Source organism: Chlamydotis macqueenii, chromosome 2 (genome assembly GCF_036417535.1).
Source record: "Chlamydotis macqueenii isolate bChlMac1 chromosome 2, bChlMac1.mat, whole genome shotgun sequence".
NCBI lineage: Eukaryota > Metazoa > Chordata > Aves > Otidiformes > Otididae > Chlamydotis > Chlamydotis macqueenii.
In genome coordinates, this window is record NC_141557.1 from 160,979,275 (window position 1) to 161,003,461 (window position 24,187).

A 24,187-nucleotide genomic window follows, 5' to 3' on the forward strand; every position below is an offset into this window, starting at 1 on the left:
TCGAAGTTGTACTATTTGAAGTCTCTTGTGACTGACAATATTCAGACTGACAGAAGAGATAATTAGTCTGAGGTAGCTTAGGAGCCTTTCTGCTGAATTCAGAAGGCCTGGAGATCAATCAGCTGGGCCTTGTGCTGCTGGGAAGAAGAGATGCTTGTCCTGGGCTGGTGTGACAGACTATTTCGGTATTGTGTCTGAGTCACAGCATTAAATTTCCTCTCCTGTTAAATGACATACAAGTTCACTTGACAGTCTGCATCAAATGCTTTGGTAGGCTCTTCTGAGGAGACAGGTGTCCAAAATACATATTTTAAAACCAAGCTCCATGAAATCCTCAAATATTAATAGTTGGCTCCCACCTGAAAAATTAAGCTCTTATTTCCTAGGGCCTCTCAAATTATATAGCCAAACCAGCACTCCTCCCACTCCTTTTCAGATAGCAGTTTCAAGCCACATTAATTAATTAATTTCCTGAATATCCCAGGAGAGAAACAGGTCATAGATTATTATTATCCCTAAATTAAAAATGCATAAACTGAGGCATAGCCACATCAAGTGAACTGCTTACAAGGTCAAGATTAAACAACTAACTGCCACACCACCATCTCTTCAAAGGAAAGAAGGAAAATTAACATTTGCAGGCAAGTCTGACCAAATAACTGAAAACTTTAAACTCTATGCACATGGGAGTCCACATCATTTATATCATGGTTGGCATTTGTGTGAGGAGGATATGACAAACAATTTGTAAAAACTTGCTGGTTGTTTATTATTAAAAGGAGAATATGAGGAGCCAGCTGTCCCAGGCACCGTACAAAATCAGCCTCCAGAGAAACTGAAAACAGGGAGATCATAGTAACTTGAGAAGAAAATACAAAAAGCTGGGAGCAGATCCTAGGAATCTTTAATCTTCCCTTGAGCACAAAGGAGTGCCTGAAGCACACAATCTCATTTTAAAATTTAGATAATAGTAACTTATATCAGTAATTAAATTGCTATTTCTGCAGTAGTGCCATCTTCAAGAGCAGCACTACCTTGGGAATGCCAAAGTCAAGGATAAGAGCAATTGTTTGAAAGTGATGTTTGCCTTAATCACAATGGCTGGACCTAAATGCTGTGACCTGTGATTTTCATAGAATCATAGAATCATAGAACAGTTAGAGTTGGAAGGGACCTTCAACGGTCATCTAGTCCAACCCCCCTGCAAGAAGCAGGGACATCCCTGACTAGATCAGGTTGCTCAGAGCCCCATCCAGCCTGGCCTTGAACGATTCCAGGGATGGGGCATCCACCACCTCTCTGGGCAACCTGTTCCAGTGCTCTACAACTCTCATTGTAAAAAATTTTTTTCTAATATCTAATCTAAACCTACCTCCTTCTAATTTAAACCCATTACCCCTTGTTCTATCACAACAGGCCCTACTGAACAGCTTCTCCCCATCTTTCCTGTAGGCCCCCTTGAGGTATTGGAAGACCGCTATCAGGTCTCCCCGGAGCCTCCTCTTCTCCAGGCTGAACAGCCCCAACTCTCTCAGCCTGTCCTCATAGGAGAGGTGCTCCAGCCCTCTGATCATCTTTGTGGCCCTCCTCTGGACCCTTTCCAACTGGTCCATGTCTTTCTTGTGTTGGGGACTCCAGAACTGGACGCAGTACTCCAGGTGGGGTCTCACCAGGGCAGAGTAGAGGGGCAGAATCACCTCCCTCGACCTGCTGGCCACGCTTCTCTTGATGCAGCCCAGGATGCCGTTGGCCTTCTGGGCCGCAAGGGCGCATTGCCCACTCATGTTGAACCTCTCGTCTACCAACACTCCCAGGTCTTTCTCCTCAGGGCTGCTCTCGATCCAATCCCCGCCCAGCCTGTATTTGTGCTTGGGATTGCCACGACCCAGGTGCAGGACCTTGCACTTGGCCTGGTTGAACTTCATGAGGTTGGGACGGGCCCACCTCTCCAGCCTGTCCAGGTCCCTCTGGATGGCATCCCTCCCTTCCAGCGAGTCGACGGCACCACACAGCTTGGTGTCATCAGCGAACTTGCTGAGGGTGCACTCTATCCCACTGTCCATGTTGCCGACAAAGATGTTGAACAGGGCCGGGCCCAGCACGGACCCCTGAGGGACGCCACTCATGACCGGTCTCCACTTGGACATTGAGCCGTTGACCACCACTCTCTGAGTGCGGCCATCCAGCCAACTCCTTATCCACCAAGTGGTCCATCCATCGAACCCATGCCTCTCTAGTTTAGAGAGAAGGATGTCGTGCGGGATAGTGTCAAATGCTTTGCACAAGTCCAGGTAGATGATATCCGTTGCCCGTCCCTTGTCCACCGATGCTGTTACCCCGTCATAAAAGGCCACCAAATTGGTCAGGCACGATCTGCCCTTGGTGAAGCCATGTTGGCTGTCACCAACCACCTCCTTGCTCTCCATGTGCCTTAGCATGGTTTCCAGGAGAATCTGCTCCATGACCTTGCCAGGCACGGAGGTGAGGCTGACTGGCCTGTAGTTGCCCGGGTCTTCCTTACTCCCCTTTTTAAAAATTGGGGTTATGTTTCCTCTCTTCCAGTCATCGGGGACCTCACCAGACCGCCACGATTTCTCAAATATGATGGCCAGTGGCTTGGCAACTTCATCCGCCAGTTCCCTCAGGACGCGCGGATGGATCTCATCAGGCCCCATGGACTTGTGCACCTTCAAGTTCCTTAAATGATCTCGAACCTGCTCTTCGAGCACTGTGGGCGGATTTTATATTATAGGATGTCCAGAGAGCCTTTTCTCCTGATCATTCATGTCAAGACATTGGTCAGCTCATCTTTTACCCACGTATGGGGGTTTCTAGACCACCTACACAAAGGTTGAGATGACATGGAGCTGCGGTGCCTGTTTCTAAATCACACAGAATTGGGCTACAGCCAAAACACAGACACGGGAGCGTGAAAGCACTGCTAACTCAGTCCTGATGTTTAGGAGGGATCTGTGTATTGCCTTTGACCAGTTATTTTTAAAGGCTGAGGTGCTCCGAGACACTCAGTCATCTTCTTACTAGTCAGCTTTTTCTTCCTGCCTTCCTTTTTACTTTTTCTGAAAGATGCAGGTAAGTGAGAGGAGTTCTTTTTAAAGGACAGCCATCAGTGAGTAAAAGACCAACAGAGCATGAACACATAGAAAGCAAGACATCAAAATATGGTAAGATCAAAGAATAGAAAAGTGTCAGGCGTGTAACCTTTATTGTAAGTGTTAATCCAGCAAACTCTCCTTTTCCAACACTGTTATTTTCTGCTTGAGATGTGCAAGCTTAGGGTGAGTTACGTTTCTGTATTTGCTAGTCTTGTCACAAAGTCCATTTTAATGGTTGACTGAGAAAAAAGAAAGATATTTTCCCAGTTTTCATCCCCAGATATATTCAGACAGTCCAGTGTGAACTGCTTCATAGAGTTGCCTTGCAGAGCTGTTGTTGCAGCTCCTTTTAATCTAATGTCATGGTCTCCATTGCTGAGGTGTCTGATCCCTTATAATCAAGGAGTGTTTTACCTTGATGTCATATGACATGATATAATTTACATTTTATAGAAAATGAGTGATTGACCAGAGATAAATCGTGGATAAATCACTGAAATCAAATGTAAGACTGGAACTTCCTATTGCACACTTCTCAAAGGCAACCTCCATTTCCCCTAAAACACAAGATAAACCAAAAAAAAGTTACTTAAAGTTATACTGAACACTTAAATAATTACATCAGCTCCACTATTGCAATGCAATAAGTAAGTATCCGAGACTGCCAAAAACTGCTGACACCCTGGGAAAATGGAAGCCTGATCAATTAACAGTAATTGCTGTATTTGGGGAAAGATAGTGTTTTACCAGTGCATACAATTACAGATTGTTTGCATAAGCATAAAGGTTTGATGTCTTAGTGATGTATCAGCTTAACACATCCCAAACAGACGAAAAAGCGTTTGCCCCTCAAAGCATCCAGTCTCCAAAATGAGACAGGATATAAAGCATGGGTATGTAGCACAGGACTTATCCAGAATCTGGACTGCAGGGAAAAGGGAAGATGGGAAAACTGTACAGCTGCAAAACTCTATCAGATGTGCTAGGAGCACATGTTTTTTAGCAACTCTTCTATTCAGCTCTCATCAGAAAAATTTGCCTCTGGGTGGTTGTTAAAATTCAAAGGAACTGAGAGATAATGTTTTGCATGAAGGTGACTGGTTTTTAGCCATCAGACACCTAACTCTCACTTAACTTCTGTGACAACATCATAGCAAATGAGAATTTGTGGTAATTCTGGAAGGGAGGAGTGAGGTATGTTTCTGGCTATTTACCAGAAAATCCTCCCAAGTGTGAAAGCTGGCATAGTGGAAAAACACAAGCAGTCTGGTTTCAAAAATCAGGCATCAAAGGTAGGAGGTGCCATTACCATCATAACTCAGAATGGAGTAGGAATAAAAGCTTTAAGATATAACGATGAAGAATAATTACACTGTAATTAAGCACTCTATCAGCAGATGCATAGGTATAGTCCCCCGTAAAATATCTATTTTCTGTATTAAACTACTTTCTCTCTGCTAGATCTGTTCAAGCTCTAGGTCAAATCCAACCATGCCTTAAGAATATTGTATGCATCCTGGTCACTGTCTGAAGGCAAAGCCAGTAGTTAGTGAGGACTCCTGAGAATTTGGCTTTGGTCATTATCAGTCCAAGCAGGATTTATATAGATGCACTTTCACAGAGTAAATCTAAGTGCTACTTGATGATCATTCACTGTCTTTGAGGTGAACGTTAGCTGTTTTAAAGCTAGACATCTCCTCCAGTACAAAGTCATTGTCTTGATTACATCCTCTGCAATCAAAAGGAATAAGCACCTGCAAAGATCTTTACACCACGCTACTTACCTCGGACACCTATTTTAGGATTGATGAATCATCCTTTCCCCTTTGACGTACAGGATATGCTGCTTAGTTTCAAACTTGACTCTTGGTTTTTGGATGACTAACATTAAGTTAATCAAATCAATTATACTTATGGGTGGGTTGGGGTTAAATTCTAGCCTTTATCACATATTCTGTCGTTTCCCAAGAAACCTCTTTATTCTTTCAGGACCTCTAGTTTAGGACAGGGATACTTCATCTTGTCTATTTACCTCACAAGCTCTCTGAAGCAATATCTATTTCCTTTTTGGTCATTCAAAAACAACTTTTCTTGATAACATCAATGTGGTTCCACTTGGAAATCTTGTGTCTTATCATGGGCAGTAGGCAGGTGCATTAACCTTCAGAGATTAGTAGATGTCCTTAAAACTCTGTAACCAGATGGAAGACATTTTCCTCTCCAGCCTCCCATTTCCAAGTGTTGCGTTAAAAACATTCTTGGCATCTTTTCCCTTTGTTATTTCCAAAGCCTTGGAAAAATCTGAAGGAGAGGGGGGAAAAAAAAGCATTTGTAGGCTAAAATAAATTAGTGCAGAAAGTGTTTGCTTCAGGTTTCTTAATGTTCATTCCTCCAATGTAAAGATTTATGATTTAAATATAATTAAAAAAAAAAACCAAAAACAAACAAAACCCCTGAAGTTGCACTTTTATAGATTTGCATATTGGTTTTTTTTGAGGAAGATTCACGTCAGGCAACAAAGACTGAATAAATCATCAGGTACAGGCAGAGGAATGCTTTAAAAGAAATGATTTGCAACAGATACACTGTAAAACATTACCCACGGCAAATGTTGGATCAGCATTATATATAGAGCTGCCACTTACGAATTTTATGGGCTTCTTGGGAGGTTGCTTACGAAGAGTAGTATGGTCTCTCCAGCACAGGGCTACGAATCAGGTGATCTGAATTCTATTTTCAGCTAAGTCAATGCCCTTACAATGTCAGCTAAATAAATTACTCAATTTCCGTTTGCCCTTGGAAAAATAAAGGTGAGCTATTCATTCACATGATTTTTGAGTCTTATTTAGGAATATACTTTGAGATCTTCAGGTGGAAGTTGATACAAAAATGCAAAATATACTTTGTAGTAAGGATTTTGACTTATTTCTAAGGCAGAGGAATTTGGAAATATTTTAGGATTGTGTATACTATACAGTAAGATTCAGTCCAATTTTACTGGGCACAAAATGACAATTGTTTGTGGTGGAACAGTCTATCAGAGCATATAAAAGCCCATGGATTGGTTTGTAAGCAGATTATATGGACAACACATATTGCTTGGGTTAATCTTTTCTCTTCAACTCTAAGGAAACCAGCAGCAAGAAATTTACTCTAGACCAGTATTTTTTTCCCCTTTCTACTTGGTTTTATTTTGAATGGGACTTTTAGGGGGAAAAATAGAATATCTGAGGGCATTTCAGGCCTCAACTGCCCATAATTTCTAATCCACCTAGACTGGAGTGATGGAGGAACCTTTAACACACATATACTGAAGCTCTGAGGGAGTTCCCTCAGGAAGCCTAAGGAAATTGGACATTGGTTTTATGAGGTTGGTTTTATTTTGGTAGCAGACATCTCCAAGAGGTCTGTAGCAGCACTAAAAGAGATTGGAATCTCTTTTCACCTTGGAAGCGCATTATTATTTGAAACCTTTCACCACTTAGGTATGTGAGTTAGGTCAGATATTTCCCTTAGCTTTAAAATTGACTTTAACTCAGAAATCTGCCTCTGGCCAGGAACCATTATTAAATTATTTTCTTAATGATATAATTTTTAAATAGTTAATTTTATTTTACAAATGTGAGACTGTCTTGCCCTTTAATTAACCTTAAATTTGTTGTCCATAGCTCCTAATGAAAGATTATAGGATGAAAGGTTGCCCTAGCCTATGTTTAACTGCTTTGTACATTTAATAGTTTACACATTTTATATGTTATGTTTTCCTAATTCTAGTGAAACATGGGTATAAGAGAGAAACCTAAATGTCTTCTGCTGTTACACATATCAGGAACACTTTCTCCCTGAAGGGCTTATTAGCTCTATCTCACTACCCCGTAAACAGTGATATATATATTGAGCGATGGCTCACATTAGCAGTGTAGGGAGCAGGCAGAGCAAGCCTGTTTGGGTTGCAAAATGCTACAGAGACTTACCTTCCAGTGCTGAAAGCTACCATGTCCATTTGTCTTAAACCGGGTAGATCACACACTTCAGGGACAATTACTGACTACCTTCATCAGTAGTTTGAGGCTATGTGGCCACAGTGACAAAAAATGGGCAGAAATGGATGATCCAAACACACCATCTCACAATTTGAGAGGACCGAAATCTAACCTCACACCAACTATGAACAATCTGTAGAATTGTGTGGATGGTCATTAGCAGGGTGGGAGACTACCCAACTCCTCCATTGCTGTCAAATTATTTGGAGATCAAAGACAAGCCCAGTGTTTCTAGGCTTTTTTTTTTTAACCCAAAATGCCTCAGTGATTCTTTAAACTGAAATGCCTAAGTACGAATGAGATGGGCAGGCCTTGAGATGGTTCCAATGCAACACTATCAAGTCAGGAGAGGCTTCTGTAGAAGGAGACATTTGAGCATCTCCTTTATGTCAAATATATACCTGAGTGCTGTCATCATGATGAACAAGTCTTCTGTAACTCCATATGTCCAAGTATTAAAGCATGCCCTTGCCTTATGTTCTTATGTAGGTCAAATCTTTGCCTTGTCATCATTGACACCATCTCTTTAAATCAAAGATGAATGGTCTCTTTGTGATCAGTGTTATTACAATGAATTTCAGGAGAAATTATAATAATGGAGCACTTAAAAGTAAAGAGCTAGCACTTGAGCTAGCTAGCTATTAATTATAAATGCCAATCTCTATCAGGAATTCCTTTTTATGTAAAACCGATCTGTTCTGAGTACTATTTTAGTGTTAATTAGAATGAAGCAAAGATGAAGTGCTAGCCAAAGACGAGCATTCATTGCAAGGTCTGCTGACCCCTTGTGCTTATTCCTGGTGATGCCTTGGTAGAGGCCCTGATATTAGCAAATGCATTGAATATATCAATGTTTTGGGTTTGTCCCAAGTAACTGTAAGGATGACACCTACAGAAGCCTCTTTTTCCGATAAGAGTGTCTGTGTGTCTGTAGGTGTTTAGTTGTAGCCCAAAAAAAAAAAAAAAAAGTGCTTCTGAAATAACAGGGTCCGTATTTTAAGTAAGTGTAGAGAAATATAAGCATTTATCGAAAGCCTGAGAAGGGAAAAAAATAAAGACACTGACCAAAGTTTTAATGTGTTTTGACAATGCATCCATGAGCAGGCAGATAATTTGAACATATTCAAATGAACCGTCCTTGAACAATCTCTATTGTCAAAGAAGCTGACAATGGCATTGAAGGTCACAGCAGCCATTCTGTTGCCAGGTCTCTAGTCTGTGGAGTCCCTGACCACTCTTTCTTTGTACGCTCATCAAGAGAACCCAACCAGTGCTACAGAGACTGTGGGTCAAGCTACAGTAGAAATTCACAGTTCTTCCCAGACCACTTCTGAGAAGATTGGGTTTCCGTCCTGCAGGTCTGAAGGAAAAGTGATACTCTGCAATGCTTGTTACTGACCCCTTTATAACTTGATGGAAGACTGCACTGTTTTAATCAACTCCTGAACTCATTCCAAAGGTAGGTCAGATTGATTCAGATGGAATAAGGTGGCTGAATTTTAAACAACTTTCATCTTTTGAATAGAAATAAAATAGTCAGTAACTTCTATTTTGCTGCAAATAGACATTAATAAAAAGCATCAGAACCATCAGATCAGAGTGATCACTCTTTTGGTGCAGGACCCTTTTTTGAACCATGGCCAGTTTCACATAGTTCACATGAAGGTGTAGAAAAACATCAAAAAGTGGTCTAATTATGATATCTTCCCTACAATAAAGCCTTTTAAAGTTCCTATGACTTGTAAATCCAACCATTTCGAAATTTTATTCTCTTCTTTACAAATGTAATCAGATACTCTTATTAACAACAGGAAAATGAGCATTTACTTTTAAAATGTTGTCTCGATCCAGAGTCTTGAAGTCTGGAATATAACCTTTCCTAGTTACTGAATTTTCCTAAGTTTCCCTTTAATTTTCTCATGCATGAGAATGAGCCTCATTTCTTTGCTGACTGCTGCCCTTATGCCTCCTTTTCTGCCATTAGTGAGCTAAATGTTTGGAGAATGTAATTGTAAAAATCATTCTTTAATGTAAAAGGCTCTAGAGACAAATGTCGGATTTTATTTCCGCTACAGCTGATAATGGTACTTGATAGAACCATTTATAATTTCTTAAGAGGGAGAAATAATTCTCTTTAACTGATTTATTCATATAGAGCCATTTACTCCTTCTCTGTATGCAGTGGATCAAACTGAGTTATGTTTCCTAATTGGCTATTGATATGTGGGGGGTAATTCTAACGATGCCCACCAACGTCCTCTTTTATAACCAGTGATCATCAGAATGGGCCTGAGACCTTGGATAAACCAGCTGGAGACCTGCTGATATCTACTCTTGTTCCCCAACCTCTTAAAATAATGTCATTCTGTACAAAAGAGCTATAAAAGATATAGGGCAGTTGAAGGCAGTAGTCCCTCCTATCCTACTGGGATATGTTCTCCTTTGGAGGACTGCAGGTTTTCAAAGCCTGCTGGGTGCTGACCTCTTGATTGCTGGTTCACCCTTATTAATGAAACCATTACCTTGATTGTCCTAACTGGGAAGACCTTTGCCAGGCAAAATAACCCAATGGCTACATGTCTGAAAGGAGCAAAGAGGTACACTTTGACATCTTTTCTTTATAAATAGGCACAAAGCATGGCAGGGAGGCTTTAAAAATAGTTTTTCTCTAAGAGACGGGAAGATGAATGCTGAAGATGAAATTTTGACCCTGCTGAAGTCAATGGAAATTATCCGACTGATTTCAGTTGGGCCAAGGCTTCATCCAAAGCACTTATCCATTTTGATGGCTTTACAATAGTTGCACAAAGATGGAGAGGGCCTTTGAAATTGTATTCAGTGCTCCAAGGGGGCTGGGAAATCACTGGGTCTAGAGATCAGGGAAAATGTCACAACAGTGTCAATTATTTCACTATTTGCAGAGTTGTTAAGGGAAGTGCCCAAACAACATATGCTAATTCCTGCTTTAGCTTGCCATCCTAAACAATAACAAACAGTTTGTATAGGCTTGTATATATGTTACATCCCTATAATTTTATGCTGTTCTTGGTTTTTGGGTGCAACCAGAGTTTTTATGCTCTGTTTTACCAGGAAGTTGATTGACAAAACTAGTAGAGATTTTTCTTCATCCCAAACTGGTTATAAAACATGCCACCACCCACAAAATTTTTAAATATTGTGGATTTCTTGGAACAGTGCACTCCATGGTAAGTCAGACTCATTGCCTCCTGAAAGGCATGATCAAAGTAAATGTGAAAACTAACTATTTTGTTAAGGTAAGGCAGATACTCTCGACAATAGTTATCCATTTAGCTTGAAAGGGTGTGTACTGATTTATAATAGCTGATAATATTACTGTTGCAATACATCTTTGTTTTTATAAATGTTAAAATGCTTTTATTGCTTGCTTTACTGTTTCACTTCATGTGTATAACGGCCACAAACGTAATACACAATTCTTCTCACCTGAGAAGCTATTCCCATACAACCCTGAACTGCATACATACTCATTTCTTCAAATGGCTCTTTTCCCTGTGTTTTATGGGAAAATATTGCTCTTCTCTGACTTTCTGTATAGCCCACTGATTCTTTCTTCTTAAACTAAGTGATCCTCAGACAGAGTTTGCACCAATACAATATTCAACTTTATTGGAAATGCAGCAACAAATTCCCAGAAGGATCTTTGAAAATTCATCCTTTGATATTATAATTGCTTTCTAGTGTTCATTCTCCCCCCAGTTCTTTTGTTTGAAGTTCTTCCCAGAGTTCACCACTAGACAGTCTCTGTGTGTGTGCTCTGAGCAAATGCACACAGCTCCTCACTTGCACTTTGTTTTGCCAGATAATATTCCTGGTTTTCCTCCAGAAGGTTGTAAATCTGGAAAGGAAAAATGCTTTTTCCATCGGACATCATCATTTTTGATGCTTTGAAATAAGATGGATTTTTTTTTTTTTTTTTAAAGGCAGGAATCAAGTGAGAAGAAAGGAAAAAGGAAACTGAATTGGCAGAGAGAATTTAATTAAAAATTAAAGTTTTATTAATATAGGAATATCCCTGTGTGCACAAATCTATATTCCTATACTTATCTTCTCTGCTAAACCCTCTTGATTTAATAAGCCACTGTTCACACTACAACTCACATGTGCTCTGCCTACATTCCTGAGGAAGGGATTATGCATCTTATTAATGATGCTGTGTCAGACAAGGCTGGATACTTGCACATTTTGCATGCCTGGCTTCCACTTGCAAGATTGCAATTATTTTTAGCAACTAATTACATACCCTGTACCCATGGCAGTGGAAGATTACAGCTGTAGTTTCCACAGTATCACTGAATCTTTTGTAAGTAAATTTCAACCTGGTCATTTACACAGTTCTGAGCAAGTTTGCAGGCTGTGGTTTGGCTGGAGAGGTTCTTTCACCTGAAATCCAGCTAGCCCCTAAATGTACGACAGATGCCACAAAATTATATCATTATTTCCTCCTTCGCTATATCCTAACTACAGTGATTAAAACCTGTAGAAATAGTAGAAGGTGCATCCTTTTAGGAATACTTGAGATCAATCTGTTCCTGCATCCCTGGCAGGGACGTTTCCTGTATGTGACTTTGGCCAATGCTATTTGTTACCTTGTCTCTGTTTTACAGATAAGGAATTGACATTTCCCTGGTACAGGGGATTGTTAGGATATTTGGTTTTGTTTTTTTTTTAGCATGAGTAAGAAGTCAGATACTACAACCTCCACCATGAGGAAAGGCTGAGACAGTTGGGGTTGTTTAGCCTAGAGAAGAGAAGGCTCTGGAGAGACCTTATAGTGGTCTTTCAGTATTTAAAGAAAGGCTACAGGAAAGACAGGGATGGACTCTTTGTCAGGGTGTGTAGTGATAGGACAATGGATAACAGTTTTAAACTGCAAGAGGAGAGATTTAGATTAGATATTAGGATGAAATTATTTGCTGTAAGGGTGACAAGACACTGGAACAGGTTGCCCAGAGAAGTTGTGGATGCCCCATCCATGGAACTCTTCAAGGCCAGGCTGGACGGAGCTTTGAGGGACCTGGAAGGTATCCCTGCCCAGGGAAGTGGGGTTGGAACAAGATGATCTTTAAGGTCCCTTCCAACACAAACCATTCGATGATCCTATGATCTGTGATCTATGATGTCTCAGCACTCAGGTGGAAGAGTGCTTCAGTGCTTGAGCTCTTGCTCAACTTCACATTGCTGATCTGGGCAGTAGTAGGAACACTCTAAGGGTTAAAGGGAGCTTATACAGGAAAAGATCCGGACTCATACTACCTTTTCAGTTTCCAGTTACCCAGAAAATATTACTAGAATGAATCTTGCTTTTTAGAGTTGCACTTCAGAACTGCTTGCAAATATTTGTAGACTGCAAACATGAAGGGTAGAAGTAGGACAATGAAGAAAGGGATAATATAATGAGATTAATCTTATTGTAAATGTAAGGTGGATATTGGAAAAGGATGTATATGCAGCACATTGAAGTATGTAATGTTCTTTTTACCCATGGTGGTGGAAGTTTTATAATTTACCTTGAGAAGTAAAGCACTACAAATCTGATTTATTAAGAGCCCCACAAAAATTACCTATTAAGTGTTGCTTTCCAAGACTATTTACTAATAGCAACTGGAAGCTGAGTGTAAGTCAAAGTGAGTTCTGTGGCTCAGAGAAATCCCTATTTGTTTATAAAAAGATTAAGTGATAAATAATGGGCCTATAGACATTGAAACACTTGAGTTACTTTTGATAATTTCCCTAGATAAAAAATCTATTATGTAAGGGATTAGAGAGTTCAAAAAAGAGAATTACTTTGTAAGTAATTTCTAGAGAGGGGGTAATGTTGAAGAAATACTTAAGACTTTCACATATAATACATCTGCTAAACTCTGCACAACCAATCATTTCTTAAATTAACTCAGCAGAAACTTTTCTGAGTTCCTGGTAAGAACACAAACATCAACAAAGAAATACTCTGAAATTCATGAATAGGCTATGTCGTCATTGTGAAAGACAAGGTCAAGTCAAGTTTGCAAAGGGCATTTTTTGTAGTTCTGAAGTTAAACAGAATTGAAAAGACATTACCTTTTGTTTGAAGAGAGAAAAAAAACCACCATAGATATCTTTGTGAATGAAATTTGAGAGCAAGCAATGGAAAAAACCTGTCATAGTTAGAAAACATAGTTTTCAAGTCTTTTGGGTGTCATGAATTTCATAACAGGGTACTTAGACTGAAAGCTGAAGTAACTGCAGATTTCTTAGTGGATATTTTTGAAAACTTACGAAATGCAAATTAATTCCTAGACAATCAGCAGAAGAAAATCTGAATATTTCTCTTTAAAAGTAAGAGAGAAGAGAAATCCTAAGGAACTCTAGACCAGTCAGGTTAACTTCAGTTCCTGGAACAATATAGGAACAAATAATCAATCAAACTGTCTGTAAGCATTTAGAAGATAACAGAAGTGTGAGCTGCAGTCAAAAAATATTTGTGAAGACAAAATTGTGTCAAGCCCTCTAAAATCATACTGTGACAGTATAAAAGTCTTGCAGATAAGGAAAAGTGATAGATGTAATCTGTAGTAGATTTAGGAAGGCATTGGATAGTATTTCTCGTTATATCTTTTTTTTGGGGAATATGGTCTAAACAGAATACTGTGATGTAGGTGCATAACTGGTTGAAATACTGTGTTTGCAGTGTGATTATGAATAGAAGCCCCCACTGAACTGTCAGGGACTTACCAGTCTTCAGAGTCTAGTCAGTTAGAATATAAAGATGCTTAGAATATAAGAGATGCTTATTTGATTTGCAGATGTCACTATAATGGGTGGGGCTACTAGGAAGACGTGGAAAATGCGATTAGCATGAACTTCACAAAGTTTTCTTGACAAACTGGAGCGACAATCTCAAAAAAAAAAATACATTTCAATTCAGTAAGGGAAAATGCATATTTTTATCCTTAAGTGTGAATAACCATTTTTTTTTAAGGTATGGTAGAGTAGTCATTCTGTACCAGAGGATCTAGACTATTATTGGCTCACAAGCTGAATATGAATTTAGAGACATATAGTTAAAAAAAAAGACAAACATAACGCAGAAATATTTCAAGAAGCATTATAGGCTTTGTTAGATACGTGAAATAATCCTTCTGTTTTGGCCACAACTGGCAGAAAGAAGTAGGTTTCTTCTAAGGGAGACTTTGTCTGATATTAAGCCATTTAGATGCTATGCATGGAGGTCTTCATGTTCACTTAGTTTCTGTTTCCATTCTGGTCAAAAGACAACTAGACCACACAGTTGAGGGAGCATGGAGAGCACATCATGCCAGGCTAATGTAAGTCCTTAGTCTCTGCCCAGCTGAAGGATGGTCTAGGCTCCCTCAGCCATCTGAGATAGATCTCAAATGACTGTAACGGAAGCCACAAATATTGTTCATCTGGAGTAGTGCTTCCAGTCTTCAGAAAGGCCAAGAGCTGAATCCACATCAGTCGTGGATAGGACAAGGCAACTCAAACAGTGGCAAGGGAAGTTTAGGTTAGACATTACAGTTACAGCTCAGTGACACTCATAAGGTATTTGGCACCCCTCATACCATTTGAGATTTCCTACGGTGTCTTGCCTGGCCTTCATGCCCCTTACAGAAGAGTGTGAACCTTCTGTGGCTTCTGTGGACATCTCAGGGTATCTCAAACAGTGCTAAATGCCTGTACTTAGGTAACTGAGTTGTCATCCCCAGACAGTTACATTTTAGCAAGACCTATGGAAAAAATAAATTCTTTTGGGAAAGGTGCCTGGAAGAAGATTTCACAGAGATGACATATGGATTTCATAGCTGGATGTTCCTAGAGCAGTGGTTAGGCAGACATTTGTTTATAAAAAGATGCAGCAGGGCTCATGCTGCCTTGTGGCAGAAAGAAGGACTAGCCAACATTTGACGTTTATTCCAGCATTGCTCTCCGCACTGCTGTATGTAGTACTGGAGATATATATCGCTTCCTCTGTTGTTTTGGAAATGAGCTACAGAACATCTGATTGCTCACTTACCAGCTCAAATGTAGCGTAAGCTGACTGATTGCAAAATCTGCGCACTGCCATTCATACTTGTTCATTTTTATTTTCTCCTCAATAGCGTCTCATTGTGCTAGTCTCTATTTGGGGTGCCTGGGTACGTGTGAACTCTTTTTTTAAAAAGGCAACGAATTGTTAAGGGAAAGTAAGTACACTTTGTGTGTCATAATTCCCTGCATATCTGCCTATTATTTGCCAGCTCTGTGGCTCCTATTCTGTCTGGCTACATGCCTCTATATATCCCTATCATTTTCTTGGTCCACCTAACATAATCTATTTATCATTTCCAATAGTGATCATCCTTTGTTCTTCCCATCTCTCAAAATTGTTTATAAAATCTTCACCATTGTGGCATCCCCTATTCATTAGAAAGAACTTCTCAATGTCCAAGGCTAAGCAAGATGTGGACACCTGCTCTATTTCCCTGTTACCGGTATCTTTTTCACCCCTCTGATGCTTTATACACTCCTACTACTCCATGCTTTGAACATGAGGGATGCTATGAAAACCCAAACTGCCTTCTCCATTTGTTTACAGACTCATCTTTCACGACGGCTGACGTGTTCTTTAATTGACTCCTGTCACGGAAACATGGAAACATGACAGTTACTCCAATAAACAAGAAACCTTTTCTTTGTACAACAGTTGCAACTTACAGATGCCTAATGAGGCAGTTTCTTTGCTGTGACTGAAGAGTTCTGGAGATTCTTGGGTTCAAAAAAAATGTTACATAACTTTTCACTAGCGCTCTAATTCTAAAACACGTTCAAAGTATGTCAAAAATACCGTCTTTTAAAACTCCCTTTTAAAACTCTCATTTAAAGTCTTATCTGACATTTGTGAGACACTAATATTGCATTAAAAATAGAAACCTATGAAAAAATCCAAACAAACTAAAAAAAAATCAGATAAATACTTCACAGATAATGTACCAGTGCTTCAGTTAGATTAGTGAAATGACCACTGAGTCATCAAAAACTTTTCTGACACCCATGTGAAATAAATATATGTAGCATTCTAGAAAGCACTGGTTTATTTTGTAGTCTTTTATTTTGATTTAATTTAATTTAATGTAATTATTTTAATTTATTTTACTGTTATACATATTTTGTAGCCCTGAAACATTTTGAAATTACACAGAGTTTCTGCCATTTAATTTTTTGAGACATACTGAAAAATTTGAAATTATTCATTTTCTGAACAAAATCTTACCCAGAAGTGAACTTACTTGGTTGAAAAACCCCCTTTTCATATACCAAAGCAAAGGAATCAAAACTTTAATTTACTGGAATTGTTTTTTAAATTAATTTCAAACTAGAAATTATTTTCCCTCAAATGTTGAAATTTACTTGAATTGTATACATTTTAAAGCCATAGAGTAGTAAATTTCTCTTTATCACTGCATATAGGAAGCAAATACAGAAATAATATCTTCCTATTTTTACTGAAAGAATAAACCGAAGCATGACTTCATCTTGTTATATTCCCTGTGATCACAGTATGTTCTCCTTCCTCTGTATCTATACCACTGAGTACTGAAGAACTAAAACCATAATCCCTCTGTACTGAGACCTTATGCCAATAACAATAAAGACCACAGCCTACCCTCATGTATAATCTTATTTTATTATTCAGTTCAATATGCAATGCGCAGGAAAAAAAAAAAGTCACTTTTAATGCTGTCTTTGAAGCTATTTGGGTATTCTTGTTTGTTTTATTTTGGTTTTCCCCAATGAACTGCTCTCCTCTCTTTTTCTTTTTGATGAAACTTTGTGATAGCCATCAGTTACATTATTCTCATCTCACTAGAGCAACGTGACAGCTAGATGCTAGATCCAAAACTGCCATATGTCTATCTGTGTTTGGGTGCAGTGACTGTTGATACTGGTTTACACCAGACATGCTGGAGTTACAATCACGCAAAATCTGCCTTTCCAGTTGTTGTTTTTATTGACTTTCCTTCTTACAGTGAGCTCCTGGACATAAGCAGCTGGACAGTTCTTTATTCTACAGTTCTTTATTCATCAGTATGGTATGGAGTACGAATGTATCACGGGAAGCCATATATGCGAGTGCAGGAACAGAGGTGGGGATAGAGGGATTTATCTACTAGATCTTTCCTGAGGGATGCAGCAGGTTACTTCAATATTAGACCCAAATACCAAGTATCTTCATCAAACTCCCTGAATATCAGCCCACATACTAAAATTCCTCCTGATATGACCACTGAACTCCAAATACCAGGACCCCTCCCAAGAAGTGTGGACAGGCTGATGAAGATTTTGATGCTGCAAATCATCTGCTTGATGTTTCTGCACCCAAGCAACGTTCATTCCATTCCTCTAAGGTGTGCCATATGAGCACATATACTTACTCATGTTTGTATACTTAGCAAAAATTTCAATCTGTGACCAATTTGCCTTGATGGGTGAGCAGTGGCAAACAAGTATAGGAGATAAATTTGGAACCCAAAAGTTCTCCCTTGGAGGAGGGTTGGACTAGATGACCTCTAAAAGTCCCTTCCAACCCTAACTTTTCTATGATTCTAGCTCCTCTGTTAAAACATCATATTTCACCAGTAATGTAGAACAGACAATTCTAGCTCAAAAAAAAAACCCCTCTCTGGTGTCTTTGCTTCCCTTGCATGAAATCCATTGCTTATTAAAGATTCACACGTGTTGAAGTCCAAGCAGTTTCTTTTTTTTTTTCCTCAGGAAATATAGAGATGGTAGCAGAGTAAGTGTTGTCTCTCCTTCCCCACAGCTTCCTCTGTTCTGCCAATGCAACTCACTTTCTTCACTAAGGAGAGAGGTCATGACTGCAGCGTTAAGCAAAACCCTACCAGAAAACAAGCCAAGGTCCACATCAGACAAGTAGTAATAACTACAACAAGTAAGAGGTTATCAAACCTGCCCCTTTAAAGATCCAATAGATTTGGCACTGACCTCCTCTGTCCCCTTATGTGACAATCCAGATCGTTTGGAAGCAGAGCAGGTCCCAGTGCAAATATAACTCTGACATGTGCCTGAATGAATTGGCAAAAAAAGACAGAAACACGCGAAATATTAATCAACTGTGCGCCAAATTCTGCATTTCCTATGCCTCCCTCAGCACTTGGCCCAAGATGCTTAACTGCTAGAATCATAAAATTAATTATTACTAAGGAATTTCAGTGTAATACTCCAATCTTAATGTTTGAACAAAAAGCCTTTAGTGTTTTGAATGCATATTTAAAACAGCAAAGCATAAATTTTTAAAGTAATATCCACAGCGGATGACAAATGTGTCTTGTTGCTGTAATAACTTCAGATCTCTAAATTAAGGATTGTAGTTTGAAGTAATAATAATATTTCACATATAGAGGGGCCTTTCATCTACAAGGAAATAAAGTCCTCGTTCATGGTGCAGGCATATACACACAGGTGTAATTGCAACTACAGAATTTGATTCAGCGGTCGTTCAAGTAAATTGAGCTTATTGGTACTTCTGCAATACTGACAATTTAGAGTCCCCAGCCAGCAAGCTGTGCTAGGAGCTGCATGAGTGAATGGATACAAGAAATAACCCGCAAGTAAGTCAGAGAAGGAAAGGGATAGAAGAAAACTGTCCTCCTCTAACATCTAGATGACGGAGGCATCAAGGTATTTGATAATAATCTGGAGTCACAGAGGTAAATAAGGAATCTTTCCTGGCATTTCATGTCTACTCTCTGACAGGACTTGGAAAAATCAATACAAATTTTCAAGCCAGAAGATATGAGAGGTATGTTCCAAACCATTCTTGCTTGTTTTCATGCTGGAATGCCTGGCAGAGTAAATATTATCAAAGTCTAGTCTCATGTCTTCTTTCCTGTACGATCAATGTCAGATAAGCTATGTTTTAGGACTTCATCATTTTTTGCTGTCTTAGTCAGCAATTCTGTGCAGGTTGACCTGCAGCTTAGAGAAAAGCAATTAGCTTTCCCACACTGCCATAGTTCTTTACCCTATAATTTACATGGGAATTTTTCCATGTCAGCAATTCCCCATTGGTTTACCATCCCCCCAAAAATATTCAGCTGTTGATCAAAAACCCTTCTCTTTCCATAATTTAATTTACAATAACTTTAAGAAAAATCTGATGTGAAATGCCAAGCAGACTTGGTAAGATATTGTTCTTTAATACCACTTATACTTAGTTTTTAGTCATCCATAAACTCACTTATCTTCTCTGTACTTCTGCAGGATCAGACCAGCATTGATGAAGAGATACTAATTCTCATCCAAAAAAAAATGCCATGAACTGTGAAAACTTTATTGAATGAGCATGATCCAAGATCTCCAACATATTAAAGATACATAAAGCTGTTATTTGTATTCCACTGATTTATCAATGCAAGTCTTAGATATTTTAAAAAGGAACATTTGTATGGTGGATTTTCACCAGGGATGTTTTCACACACTAGTACGACAAGTTAAGCAGTGATAAAGTCGTAAAGCAATTTTGCTGCATTTTCAGAAAGATGTTATTGCTAAGGTCTGACTGTAATAGACTGGAGGTAAAACTATTTGAACACAGAGCGCGCAAATCCAAACAGATCCTTCACTGTGATGGAATGTGAGAAGAGGAGGCATGGTTGCTCAAGAAATCATGTTAAAGACACGCCAAAAGCACAAGTAACTGAGTGTAACTGTACAAGCAAATTTTGCCCTCTTAGGTCCATATAGGTTACAGTAGAGTTTGAGGTGAAGAAAGACACAGAAGTCTTCAAGTAGAAGCAGCACACTCTGAATGGGCAAGAAATAAAAACTGAAACACCACAGTTCACATGGCAATACAAGGTAGCTATTTTTCTTAGGGCTCTTGAGTCACTGAAGCACCCCAAAATTTAAGCCAAACATGCACACAGCAGTAGTGTCTGGTTTGATTCCTCAAATGAAAGCCTTATAACAATGATGAATTCACCTCACCTAACTCCAGATATCTACAATGGAGTATCTGCCCCAGAGATTGTTCTCCAGGCTCTTATTATACTCAATGAAGAGTTGGTCAACAGAATTTATATTGAAACAAATGTAGGTGGCTATTGAAGAAGGTGAATCATATCCTGAAGTCATTGACTATAGAATCATAGAATCATAGAATGGTTAGGGTTGGAAGGGACCTTCAAAGGTCATCTAATCCAACACCCCTGCAAGGAGCAGGGACATCCCCAACCTGAGGTTGCTCAGATCCTCATTCAGCCTGGCCTTGAACGTTTCCAGGGATGGGGCTTCCACCACCTTTCTGGGCAACCTGTTCCAGTGTTCTATAACTCGCATTTTAAATTTTTTTTCCTAATTTCCAATCTAAATCTACCACCCACTATTTTAAAACCATTACTCCTTGACCTATTGCAATAGGCCCTACTAAACAGTCTCTCCCCATCTTTCTTGTAGGCTCCCTTGAGGTACTGGAAGACCGCTATCAGGTCTCCCTGGAGCCTCCTCTTCTCCAGGCTGAACAGCCCCAACTCTCTCAGCCTGTCCTCATAAGAGAGGTGCCATCTTCGTGGCCCTCCTCTGGACCTTCTCCAACTGGTCCATATCCTTCTTGTGTTGGGGGCTCCAGAACTGGACATAGTACTCCAGGTGAGGTCTCACCAGGGCAGAGTAGAGGGGGAGAATCACCTCCCTTGACCTGCTGGCCACGCTTCTCTTGATGCAGCCCAGGATGCCGTTGGCTTTCTGGGCCGCAAGGGCGCATTGCTGGCTCATGTTGAGCTTCTCGTCCACCAGCACTCCCAAGTCCTTCTCCTCAGGGCTGCTCTCCATGCATTCCCCACCCAGCCTGTATTTGTGCCTGGGATCGCCATGACCCAGGTGCAGGACCTTGCACTTGGCCTGGTTGAACTTCATGAGGTTGGCATGGGCCCACCTCTCCAGCCTGTCAAGGTCCCTCTGGATGGCATCCCTCCCTTTCAGCGTGTCAACGGCACCGCACAGCTTGGTGTCATCGGCGAACTTGCTGAGGGTGCACTCTATCCCACTGTCCATGTCGCCGACAAAGATGTTGGACAGGGCTGGGCCCAACATGGACCTTTGAGGGACGCCACTCGTGAACGGCCTCCACATGGACATTGAGCCGTTGACCACCACTCTCTGAGTTTGGCCATCCAGCCAACTCCTTATCCACCGAGTGGTCCGTCCATCAAACCCATGTCTCTCTAGTTTAGAGAGAAGGATGTCCTGTGGGACAGTGTCAAAAGCTTTGCACAAGTCCAGGTAGATGATATCCGTTGCTATACAAACAAGCTCTCTATTATCTATGACAGGAACCCAGGATGATTTTCTTGGATGTACACTGTAGATACTAACTCCTGAAAATCTCAGTTTAGTGTATTTTACAGTCATACTGGTTTCTCAGTAAAGCTTTTCCTTCCACTCTAAGCAGTTGCAAGACCCATCCAGATTTCAGATACTAGCTTGCAGCTACTCCATGCATGAGTCATTAATGAGTAATTACCATTCAGTAGACATAGTAAAGTTTGGTCTGTGAAACATATATTGGAGAAATCAATGTAGTTGCATCCATTTATACCTGTACCAAGCAAAATATCTCAGTGTACAACATTATTATTCAGCATATGCAACTTGTGGCCAGTGCAGATATCAGTCCTACATGACTGCCTTGTAAAGCACTTGTGTTAAAAAAAGGCCTGTTTATGATGACTTATTAAGTCAGTACTAAATCCCCTTCAGGCAACAGAGTAACAACAGTGTAAATTAGGGGATGGAAGTTGCAAGAATAAATTTTTTTTTTTCTCTGGGGAGACTTTATAGCAATCTTCCAATACCTAAAGAGGCCATAGAGGAAACATGGGGAGAAACTCTTCAGCAGGGCCTGTTGTGAAAGGATGAGGGGTAATGGTTTTAAAATGGAGGGATGTAGACTCAGAGTAGACATCAGGAAAAAATTTTTACAGTGAAGGTGGTGAAACACTGGCCCAGGTTGCGCAGAGAGATGGTGGATGCCCCATCCCTGGAAACATTCAAGGTCCAGGTTGGATGAGGCTCTGAGCAACCTGATCTGATTGGAGATGTCCCTGCTTCTTGCAGGGGAGTTGGACTGGGTGAGCTTTAAAGGTCCATTCCAACCCAAACCATTCTATGATTCTATGGTTCTATGATTCTATGGTTCTATGATTCTATGATTCTAAGATTAATTTGACAACTGAATGCCTACTACAGTCATTAATATGTAGCTTGCACATATGATATTATAATATACTTCTGAGGAATGTAATGTGTTAAACAGAAATAATAAAGACTACTTGTTCCATTGCAGTCCATGAACTGTTCTTCAAAAGTTGTCCCTCCCTGTTTGCTTCCTCTCCAAAAGGGAAATATTAACATGCTTTTGTGTTCACTTGTTCCATTTTTATCCAGTGGTCTTCTGACTAATACCTTGAATGCTCCTGTTGGCTTTTCTTTGAAGTAATGAAGTAGATATATTCTTTTTTTTTCTTTCTGATACCAATTAATAATAAGCACATGTGACTTTACTCACTCTAGTAAAATGAATGTGATGATTTAATGAGTATATGAATTGTATTGTGCAATGAGGTATGAGTACAATATCTTCATTACACAGCAGGTGGGATTTTAAGTCCTGGAAAAGGTAGTGCAGTAGTTGAAAAGAAAAAAAAAAAAAAAGCAAAAAAAAAGATTAATAAATTGAAAGAAAATTAAGTGGCATCTAAGCTAGAAATGATAGTTGGCTCACATCCCAGAATCTATGAATGTCTTTGCATGAGTTTTCAAGTCTACAATAGGTTTTGGTTGTTAAGAGCTATGAAAAATGGGTAAAAAATGAAAAAATACCTAGTGAGTAAAATCCTGCATGAAGCAATGAATTAGGGAAGGTAAGTGATGGGTTGCTGTGGATAGTGAGAAAACAATTAAAATTCTGATGAAAGTATGAAATACAAAAGTTTCCAACCACGTCATTGGTCATTGACTAAGTAAATTATGTCTGCCTATCAGAACAATGTAACATGATGGTTTCAGCTGGAACGAAGCTAATCTTCTTCCCAGTAGCTGCTGTGGTTTGGATTTAATATGGGATTTGTATGCGAAGAATGTTGATAATACATTAGTTGCTGCTAAGAGATCAAGGACTTTTTCCAGTTTCCCAGGTTTTGCTAAAGTGTAGTTGCAAAAATTTGGGACAGTTGATCCAAACTGGCCAAAGGACGTATTACTATCATAAACATCATGTTCAGTACATAAGGGAGGTTGGCCAGTGGGCAGATCTCTCACTCCCTCTCTGCTCGGAATCATTCTGAGATCGCTTTTGGTTCCATTCCATGATCATCACTTGGGACAGGCTGTATTGGTCTTCAGGTCATTGGGTGGTGAGAAATCGTGCATTGTTAATTTTGTGTATTTTATTATCCCTATATTTTTATTATTAATAATTTTAATTATTATTATATTTTCCTTTGCTGTCTTAGTAAACTGTATCTCAACCCATAAGTTCTCTCCTCCATCCCACCTTGGAGGGCTACGTGGCACTTAGTTGCTGGGGTTAAACCATGACACATGAGAATGTAAAAGCCAGAGCTGATCAGAACAAGGGCCCACTTTGCTCAGTATCCTGTCTTCAACAGCATCAACCTCCTAGAGAAAGAGGGTAAAACAAGGTACTTACCAAATTAACTTTCTGTGTGTCATTTCACAGGACTGTCTTGAGCAATTTAACTTACTCAGGGTAGGATTTGGTTTAAGATTTAGATGCTGAAGTATAAGCACCCATATGTGAGCAAGTTCTCCATGAAAATCAGGAAAGATACACTTGCAACGATAAGTAAAGACTAGAAAGAATTTAGCTGGAACAAGCAGTCAGTATCTGTTTTACAATGAGCCATTTTGCTTTCTAGGTTCCTGTGAGTACATGGACCAGCTCTCTTCTGAGTATCACAGGAGCTTTGG